Here is a 10,443-nt window from a genome sequence, read left to right as displayed (position 1 = left end):
CACATTCAAGGATGCTCATCCCATTAAGACTTCCTCTCTCCTTTGGTTATCACGTCCAATACTTCACACTCCTCCTCCTTCATAACAATATCTGCATCACCCCCTCATTTGAGAAGACAGTAATGTATTCATTAAGGATATTGGCAACATCTTCCACCCCGATACAAAGGTTACATTTTTTATCTTTTATGTGCCCTGCTGTTTGCTTAGTTGCCTCTGACTCGAATGTTTTGATGCAACATCTTTGGGTCCATTGTTATTTTGCTTGTCCATGTTCTTTCCTGTTCTCTCTTTGCTCTTCACCGCTGCTCCCAAACGCCTCCAGTGCAGTCAAAACGCAAGGTGTCAGAAGTGGGATTCGAACCCACGCCTCCAATGGAGACTGCGACCTAAACGCAGCGCCTTAAACCGCTCGGCCATCCTGACCGCTTATTGGCTGCCATTAATGCTAAGGAAATTATTCATTCTTTGTGAAAGTATTTGTGAGGTTGTGGAAATGTCTGGAAGAGGAAAGACCAGCGGGAAAGCTCGGGCCAAGGCCAAGTCTCGCTCCTCCCGGACTGGACTGCAGTTCCCGGTGGGCCGTGTTCACAGGCTCCTGAGAAAGGGCAACTATGCTGAGCGTGTGGGTGCTGGAGCCCCGGTCTATCTGGCTGCTGTGCTCGAGTATCTGACCGCTGAAATCCTCGAGCTGGCCGGTTACGTGGCCCGGGACAACAAGAAGACCCGCATCATCCACAGACACCTGCAGCTGGCCGTCCGCAACGACGAGGAACTCAACAAGCTGCTGGGAGGGGTGGCTATCGCTCAGGGCGGGGTGCTGCCTCATATCCAGGCCGTGCTGCTGCCCAAGAAAACCAGCACTCGAGCTCCCAGAAAAAGTAAAGCGGCCAAAATGTCATCTCAGAAACCAAAGGCTCTTTTCAGAGCCACCCACAGTCTCTGTGAAAGGACTGGTTACTGTCAGGAGGGAATCAGTGATGGAGTTATTGTAACAGTGGATTGACCTGTTTCACATCCGGCCAGGTGTGTTTTCAGTTCCCTCTCTGGATTTCGCTCTGTTTCTCTGCTCACACATCTCCCCCTCTAGTTAAGTGAAGAACTGAACTACAGGGTGTCAGAATCAACAATTTAATAAATCCCGCTGCCTTCGATTTGATAAATCCCGAGATTATCCCGGTACATTAACGGGAACTGGTTCGGAGCTGATGAATTAATTTAATAATGGAAGTGTCCGGGTTAATTCTCTGTTTTTCATTTGGACAGTTTGAATTGTGTTTCTTTTTTCTCTCCGGTGATCTGAGCGCCGCTTCTTAATGAGAATCTGCTCCCAGAACAGAGTAAATGCAGGAAGAAAGAAGCCATTCTCGGGCTGTGTGTTTCTCTCCTAACCTGATCTGTTTAGACCGCACTGTTCCCAGAGGACGGAATCAGTGAGAGTTGTGCACACACAGGAGCTGAGTCCATTGCAGCGCTTTAATATGTGCCTTCTCCCCGGCCCTCCCTATTCTCCGGCCACAGAGCTGTCTGTTTCCCCCGGCGGCGGGATAGAGTCGGGGATTCTCTCCCCGCAGTGTCAGGGTCTGCAACCCCGGGGAACTGGCGGTTTCAGTCAGAGTGACCGAGCTGCCTTACAGGACTCTCCCCCTGAATTTGTGAACTGAGACTACACCGAACACATCTCCAGGTAGAGTGAGGGTCGGACATCCTTCTGTTTTATTACAGAGAGTGGGGAAAGGGCTGGGTGGAGGGAATGTCAGCGAGTCACCAGGGATCCTGGATTGACTCCAAATCATTTCCATGTGGAATCTGCAGGCGGGGCCGGGACAGGGATCATTTGATCAGGGGATCAGCTCTTTCCTGAGAGATGTGGGTGGCTCTGAGAAGAGCCTTTGTGTTCAGATGTTTACAAGTTTCCCGCGCTCTTTCACTTCTTTCCAGACCCTGCTTTCTGAGCCTTTGCTGCTTTCGGCTTGACCTTGCTCTTCCATGTCTGCACTTTCTTCAGCGCCTTTCCGCCCGCCGCACTCTTGCCTTTTTTGACCTTCTTCGCAGGAGACTTTTTCTGAAGCACTGCTTTCTTCACCGCCTTATTTGGCATTGCCGCCTCCTTGCTGCTCGTTTTCTTGGCTGTTACTTCCTTTGTTGTCACTTTCTTGGCTGCTGGTTTCTTCACCAATGATTTCTTGTCTGCTGGTTTCTAACGAAGGATTTATTGTCTGCTGGTTTCTTCACTAAAGATTTCTTGGCTGCTGATTTCTTCACTAAAGATTTCTTATCTACTGGTGTCTTCACTAAAGATTTCTTAGCTGCTGGTTTCTTCACTAAAGATTTCTTGTCTGCTGGTTTCTTCACTAAAGATTTCTTGGCTGCTGGTTTCTTCATGAAATATTTCTTGTCTGCTAGTTTCTTCATGAAATATTTCTTGTCTGCTGGTTTCTTCACTAAAGATTTCTTATATGCTGGTTTCTTCACTAAAGATTTCTTGGCTGCTGGTGTCTTCGCTAAAGATTTCTTGGTTGCTGGTTTCTTCACTAAAGATTTCTTGTCTGCTGGTTTCTTCACTAAAGATTTCTTGTCTGCTAGTTTCTTCACCTTCTTTCCCACTTTTCCCTGTGTTTTCCTTCTTGCTGATTTTTTAAGGAGCCGGAGGCTCCCTGTCCCTTGCTCTGCACCAGGGAGCCTTTGTTCACATTCCTCTTGATACTTTGCTTGATCTGGGTCCTGAGCTTCTCCACATCGACACCGCTGCTACCCAGAGCCTTCTTTATGGCGGCCAGGGACATCCCCTTGCGATCGCTGAAAGCCGGCACAATCTTGAGGATCTGTTCGCCCAACGGGAGACCGGCTGGCTTGTTCCGGGGAGCCGCCTTCTTCTTCTTGGGGGTCTTGACTTGGGCGGCGGCGGCGGCTGGAGGAACCGTTTGGGCTGCTGCACTGTCGGTCATGTCCGGGACTCTGCACAAATTCTCACTGTCAGTGTGAACTGGGTCAGAAATGAAGCCGGTGATGGTGGCACAGAGCAACTTCAAGGCAGAGAGAGGACGGGGCGGAGACAAGCTGCTGTCAGCTCTCGGCTCCTGCTGTCTCTCTGTGTTTCTCTCTCCTCACAAACTCTACAATTCCATTGAAATTCAGGGACTCCAGACTTCCAGACTAGATCTTTCCTGTCTCTCACTCCAGTATGTTTGCTGTTGAAAAGCTTTCACTAGGATTGAGGACTCCATTTTCCATTTAACCTGGTTTTATTGCTGCACTGACCGCCCTCTCTCACCCCTCGCTGACATGTTCTCTACTTTTCAACTGAAATCTTGAAATTAAAAAAAATGATTCCGAATTCCCACTTTGGGGCTGAGCAGGGAGCAGGGCGGTTCTTTGACTGGAAAATCATTTGATTTTACACAAGAATGACTCTGAAATCCGGCGATGAGAGCGGACCCACAAACACAGTGGCTTCAGACTAACCCGCCCTCCCCTTTAATACAATCTCTCTTCCACAATATTCACATCTGCATATTCACAGGACAAACTGTTCCCTGAATGTCGAGTTCCCAGGACAGGTTTTCCCCTCCGCTCGGTCTGTGCTGCGGATTCTCGGGGGTGAGTTGTATTTTCTCAGCTCAGTCAGTGTTAAACAGTCTGGGGCCGGCGCTCCGAATATTGTCTGTTAACCAGAGTCCGCTACAAGAGCCAATCACAGTTGTGACTTTTTTTATTCGTTCATGGGATTTGGGTGTGAGTCCAGAACCAGGGGTCATAATCTAAGGATACGGGGTAAACCTTTCAGGTTGTCCTTTCTCTCTCTGCCCCTCTCTCTGCCGACACCCACCCCCGGTCTCCTCTCTCCCTCTTACTCTCCTCTCTCTCTCTCCCTCTCTCTGACAGTTGCAGAGAGCGAGAACTCTCAGCTTTATGGTTAGTCTTTTTTTAAAAATCGCAGCCGTCAGTTTCACAGCTGACAGGTGCTTTGAGCAGAGACAGCACTTCCGAAACTCGGACAAGCTCGGGTTTTTCTGGAGGGCTTTTAAATGAAATCAGAACTTCCGGAAAGCTCCGAACTTGTCCGAGGTTCTGAAACGTTGTCTCTGCTCTCAGGACCTGTCAGCTGTGAAACTGACGGCTGCGATTTGATTGAAAGTCAGACTGGTCTGGAAGAAGAAGCCAATGGGAAATTTCTCATCCCTGAAATTATCAGTCACGGACCGAACTGTTTTAACGTGGACACTGGTGTCCATGTACAGACATGTTGCCAACCCCTGTTCATCACACAGACTTACCAATCACACACTGATCAACGCCAACAAATAATTTGACTTTCTTATTGAAGACTGACAATACTATATACAATTTACAGGAGAGTATTACAGGCACATCTTACCGGGGATCATCCCATCTCCTACTCTGTCACATACTGTATGACATCACTTCCTGAAGTGATGATGCACACACGAGTTACCAATTCCTTGAAACAAAGAGTAGGCATAAATGGGCCATTTTCTCATTGGCAGGATGTGACTGGTGGAGTGCCACAAGGATCAGTGCTTGGAGTTCAATTATTTACTATCTATATTAATGACATGGAGGAGGGGGCAGAGTGTAATATATCCAAATTTGCTGATGATACAAAAATAGGTAGGGCATGTTGTCATGAAGACATAAGGAATCTCCAAGGGGATATAGATAGGTTGAGTGAGTGGGCAAAAACTTGGCAGATGGAGTTTAATGTAGGAAAGTGTGAGGTCATAAACTTTGGTAGGAAGAATCAAAATGCAGACTATTATATAAATAGACAGAGACTCCAAAAAAGAGGGATCTGGGTGTTCTTGTGATTGAAACACAAAAAGTTAGCATGCAGGTGCAGCAAGTAATTAAGAGGGCAAATGGAATTTTGGCCTTTATTGCTAGGGGGCTAGAGTTTAAAAATAGGGAAGTCTTGTTAAAGCTGTACAGGGTGTTGGTGAGGCCACACCTGGAGTGCTGTGTACAGTTTTGGTCCCCGTATTTAAGAAAGGATATATTGGCATTGGATACAGTCAAAAGAGATTCACTCGGCTGATTCCTGGGAGAAAGGGGTTGACTTATCAAGAATGGCTAACAAGTTAGGCCTTTATACATTAAGGTTTAGAAGAATAAGGGTGATCTTATTGAAATGTTTCGATTCTGAGGGGGCTTGACAGGGTAGATGTTTCCACTAGTGGGGGAATCTCAAACTAGGTGACATAGTTACAGAATAAGGGGACAGTCATTTAAAACTGAGATGCAAAGGAATTTCTTCTCTCAGAGGGTAGTGAATGTCTGGAATTCTCTACCCAGAGAGTTGTGGAGGCTAAATCACTGAAAGCATTTAAAGAGGAGGTAGATAGATTTTTGAAATATTGGGGAGTTGAGGGCTATGAGGAGCTGGCACGAAAGAGGAGTTGAGGCCTGGGGCAAATCATCCCTGATCTTATTAAATGGTGGGGCAGGCTTTGGGGACTGAATGGCCTACTCCTGCTCCTATTTCTTATGTTCTTATAAGGGGGCTACAAAGAGATGTAGATCGGTTTAGTGAGTGGGCAACAACCTGGCAAATGGAGTAAAATGTGGAAAAGTGTGAAATTGTCCACTTTGGCGGGAAGAATAAAAAAGAAGCATATTATCTAAATGGTGAGAGATTGCAGAGCCCTGAGATGCAGAGGGATCTGGGTGTCCTCGTGTATGAATCGCACAAGGTTAGTATGCAGGTACAGCACGAAATTAGGAAAGCTAATAGAATGCTCGTGTTTATCGCGAGGGGAATTGAATACAAAAGTAGGGAGGTTATGCTTCAGCTATACAGGGCATTGGTAAGACCACATCTGGAGTACTGTCTACAGAACTGGTCTCCTTATTTAAGGAAGGATGTGAATGCATTGGAGGCAGTTCAGAGAAGGTTTACTGGACAAATACCTGGAATGGTGGGCTGTCTTACAAGGAAAAATTGGACAGGCTTGGCTTGTCTCCACCAGATTTTAGAAGAGTAAGAGGCAACTTGATTGAAACACATAAGATCCTGAGGGTCTTGACAGGGTGGATGTACAAAGGATGTTTCCTCTTGTGGGAGAATCTAAAATTAGGGGTCACTGTTTAAAAATATGGGGTCGCCCATTTAAGACAGAGATGAGGAGAATTTCTTTCTCTTAGAGGGTTGTGAGTCTTTGCAGTTCTCTTCCTCAAAACGCAGTGGAAGCAGAGTCTTTGAATATTTTTAAGGCAGATGTAGATAGATTCTTGATAAGCAAGGGGGTGGTCAGGGGTAGCTGGAAATGTGGGTCATCAGTTCAGCCATGAAATTATTGAATGGCGGAGCAGGCTGGAAGGGCCCAGTGGCCTACTCCTGCTCCTAATTCATATGTTCGTATGCTTGTATGTTTGTATAAAGCCCAAGATGCCATATATTTTACTACTACTCTCTCAATATGCCCTGCTACCTGCAAAGATCGATGCACATGCATCCCCAGGTCCCTCTGTCCCTGAACACTCTTTAGAACTGTGCCATTAAGGATACATTGCCTCTCCCTATTCCTTCTGTCAAAATGCATCACCTCACACTTAACAGTATTAAATTCCATCCGTCACCTCTCTGCTCATTCTGCTAGCCTATCTATGTCCTATTGCAGGCGGTTCATATCATCCTCACTGTTTGCCTCACCTCCAAGTTTGGTATTGTCAGCAAATTTTGAGATTCTGTTCCGTATTCCAAGATCCACATATTTTATACATAGCAAGAAAAGCAGTGATTCCAGCACTGACCCTCGGGGAACACCACCGTCGACCATCCCCCAGTCTGAAAAGAAACCTTTTAACACAACTTGCTTGTTTCTGCCCTTAATCCAATTTTTTAACCAATTGGACACTGACCCTCCTATTCCATGAGCCTCAATTTTGTTAACCAGCCTTTTATGTGATACCTTATCAAATGCTTTCGTGAAATCCATAGAAACAACATCCACTGCATTTCCTTCATCAAACTTCTTTGCTCCTTCATCAAAAAATTCAATTAGATTAGTGAAGCATGATCTGCCTTTTACAAATCCATGCTGGATATCCTTAATTAACTCAAACCTCTCTAAATGTCCATTGATATTTTCCCTGATTAACATTTCTGAAACCTTACCCAGCATTGATGTTAAATTAACTGGCATGGAGTTGCTTGGACTGTCCTTACACCCTTTCTTGAATAAGGGTGTCATTTGCCACTCTCCAATCCCCTTATCCAGGGAAGATTGGAAGATTATGGCAAGCCCTTCCTGGAGGAGTCTAGACATGCAAGGACTCAACTACCAGCAAGCGTAGAAAGCAAGACCCAGGCTCAGGGCCTTCAGTTTCCCCTGGAGGGGAGTCGGAGAGGCAGCGGATCCTGTGAGGAACCACAGTTCAGGAAAGATGAGAAGGTCATTGTGAGGGGACAGAGGAGATTAAGTTCAAGGTTTCCCAGCTGATAAGCAAGTGCAGAGACAAGGAACGGTGCTGGGGCAAATAATAGGAAGCTGTGATCGGTTGGAAGGCAGGAGTGATTAAATGACAGAAGAGATGATGGTGCAAGGCAAAAGTCAGGGAAACAACAAGTAACATTTGGCCGGCACAGATACCAGGAGTGGGGTTTGAACACACACAGACATATATTCATTGGATTTTAAGTCCAACACCTTAACCACTCAGCCCGCCTGGTTCATTAACCCGTTGCTGAAAATGAAATTTAATGTGATCCGGGTTACATCTGGCCTTTTACAATATACAATTATGACTCCTCTCCCATGCTAAATTGGACCCTTCATTACTTATGAACCTCAATTGGATCACCCCTCAATCTAGGTTTCTCTAAGGTGTAGGGTTCCAACTCTTTAAGTCTAACTTGATAACGAAGATGTCTTACACTGGGAATTAGTTTAATGTCTCTCCTCTGTACCCTGTCAAAAGCCTCAATAGCACCCATCATGTGAGGAGACCAAGACTGGATACAATATTCCAAGTGAGGCCTGACCAAGGTTTCATAAAAAGACAAATTCCGGACATCTCAGAAACTGAAGGAGTCCGTGTCCAGAAGCAGCAAGACCTGGACAACATTCAGGCTTGGCCTGCTAAGTGGCAAGTAACATTCACACCACATAAGTACCAGGCAATGACCATCTCCAACAAGAGAGAATGTAACCATCTCCCTTTGACGTTCAACAGCATTACCATCGCTGAATCCCCCCCCACCATCAACATCCTGGGGGTAACCATAGACACAAGCTTAACTGGACCATTCATATAAATACTGTGGCACCAAAGGTAAAACAGACAGTGAGAATTCTGCAATGAATAATTCAGCTCTCGGCACGAGGTGAAATGCTCATTAGGAGAGCTGGAAAAATGGACTGGTCAGGTGTGCAGAAAAGTGGCAAATGGAATTCAACTTGGAGAAGTGTGAGGTGATGCCTTTGGTGAGGTCAAACACGGCAAAGGAATACACAATTAATGGGTGAATACTGAGAGGTCTAGAGGAAGTGAGGGACCTTGAAGTGAATGTCCACAGATCCCTGAAAGTAGCAGGACAGGTTGATAAGTTGGTTGAGAAGGCTTATGGAATCCTTTCCTTTATTAGCCGAGGGATAGAATATCAGAGCAGGGAGGTTATGCTGGAACTGTATCAATCATTAGTTAGGCCACAACTTCAGTTCTGTGTGCAGTTCTGGTCACCTCATTACAGAAAGGATGTAGTTGCACTCGAGAGGTTACAGAGGAGATTTACGAGGATGTTGCCAGCTCTGGAAAAATGCAACGATGAGGAAAGATTGGATCGGCTGGGGTTGAATAGAGGAGGCTGAGGGGAGATTTGATTGAAATGTATAAAATTGTGAGGGGTCTGGATAGAGTGGATGGGAAGGGTCTATTTACCTTAGCAGGGAGGTCAATGACTAAGGGGCATAGATTTAAAGTGATTCGTTGAACGATTAGAGGGGAGATGAGGAACCGTTTTTTCACCCAGAGGGTGCGAGGGGTCTGAAACTCACTGCCTAAAAGGGTAGTTGAGGCAGAAACCCTCAACTCATTTAAGAGGAGTCTGGATGTGCACCTCAAGTACCTGAACCTGCAGGGCTACGGTCCAAATGCTGGACAATGGGATTCCGCTGGGTTGCCCGATTTTTGGCCTTCCTGTGCTGTAAACTTTCTATGTTCAATGATTCTATGCAGAGACAATGGGCCGAATAGCCTCCTTCTGCACTGTCATAATTTTGTGATTTTTGACTCTCCAAAACTTGTCCACCATCTACAAGGCACAAGCCAGGATGAGTGCAGCTCCAACAATACTCTAGAAACTCGACACTGTTCGGGACAAAGCAGCTGCCTTGATTGTCACCCCATTCACCACCTTAAACATTCACTCCCTTCACCACTGACGCACAGTGGCAGTAGTGTGTACCATCTGCCAGATGCACTGCTGCAACTCACCAAGGCTCCTTCAAAAACACCTTCCAAACCGAAGACCTCCACCACCTTGAAGGACAAGGGCTGCAGATGCATGGAAACACCACCATCTGCAAGTTCCCCTTCAAGTCACACACCATCTGATCTGCAACAAGATCGCTGTTCATTCACTGATGTTGGGTCAAAATCCTGGATCTCCCTTCCTAACAACACTGTGGGTGTACCTACACCACATGGAGTGCAGCAATTCAAGAAGGCAGCTCACCGCCATCTTGTCAAGGACAATTAGGGATGGGTAACAAATTCTGGCCTTGCCAGTGTCGCTCACATCCCATGAAAGAATATGCCCCATCTTATATGCAGTTATCCTCTGAATGCAGCCCAACCCCCTATTTGCTCCAGCTATCACTTCACAGCATTGCTGCTGTACCTTTAGAGATCTGTGCACTAGAACATCCAGATCTCTGCTCAAAATTATTTTCTTTCTCCACCTGCTTTAATATTTTTCCCTGAAGGGTGTATGAATGTTGAGCATTCGCCCTGTCCACATGAGTAACACTGCACTTACCCAAATTAAACATCATTTACCAGTCCTGAACCCAATCTCCCAACACATTAAGATCAGCCTGAAACAGTCGAGCATCGTCTGCAGTCTGAACACTCGCACAGATCTTCAAATCATCTGTCAATTTACAGATGGTGCCCCCTTCACCTACATCCAGATCATTAATATAAATAATAAAGAGCAACAGACCCAACACCGATCCCTGTGGGACACCACTGGTAACTGGTCTCCAAACAGATCCAGATCCATCTGTAACTACTTTCTGCCTACGTCGTGCCAGTCAGTTCCCAATCCAGATCAATATATTACCACTGATACCAGGGACTTTAATCTTATAGAGAAGCCTCTTGTGTGGAACCTTATCAAAATCTTTTGGCTGAGATCCGCTAATTGTGCACAGGGCGGGGATGAGGCCTAAGCCTGTCCTGCTCTGTGTGTGGGTCTCAGGA

The 10,443-nt window shown here is 46.1% G+C and overlaps 1 non-coding gene across 1 annotated transcript; it reads right to left on the bottom strand.

The window, feature by feature from the left end:
• Nucleotides 1-343: 343 nt before the first annotated feature.
• Nucleotides 344-426, bottom strand: trnal-uag (transfer RNA leucine (anticodon UAG)). Its single transcript has one exon. It is a non-coding gene; the product is annotated as a tRNA-Leu (tRNA).
• Nucleotides 427-10,443: the final 10,017 nt, after the last annotated feature.

Source organism: Heterodontus francisci, unplaced genomic scaffold, assembly GCF_036365525.1.
Source record: "Heterodontus francisci isolate sHetFra1 unplaced genomic scaffold, sHetFra1.hap1 HAP1_SCAFFOLD_59, whole genome shotgun sequence".
Taxonomy (NCBI): Eukaryota; Metazoa; Chordata; class Chondrichthyes; order Heterodontiformes; family Heterodontidae; genus Heterodontus; species Heterodontus francisci.
Note: the sequence above shows the minus strand (reverse complement) of the source record. Positions and strands in the feature narration are given on the sequence as shown.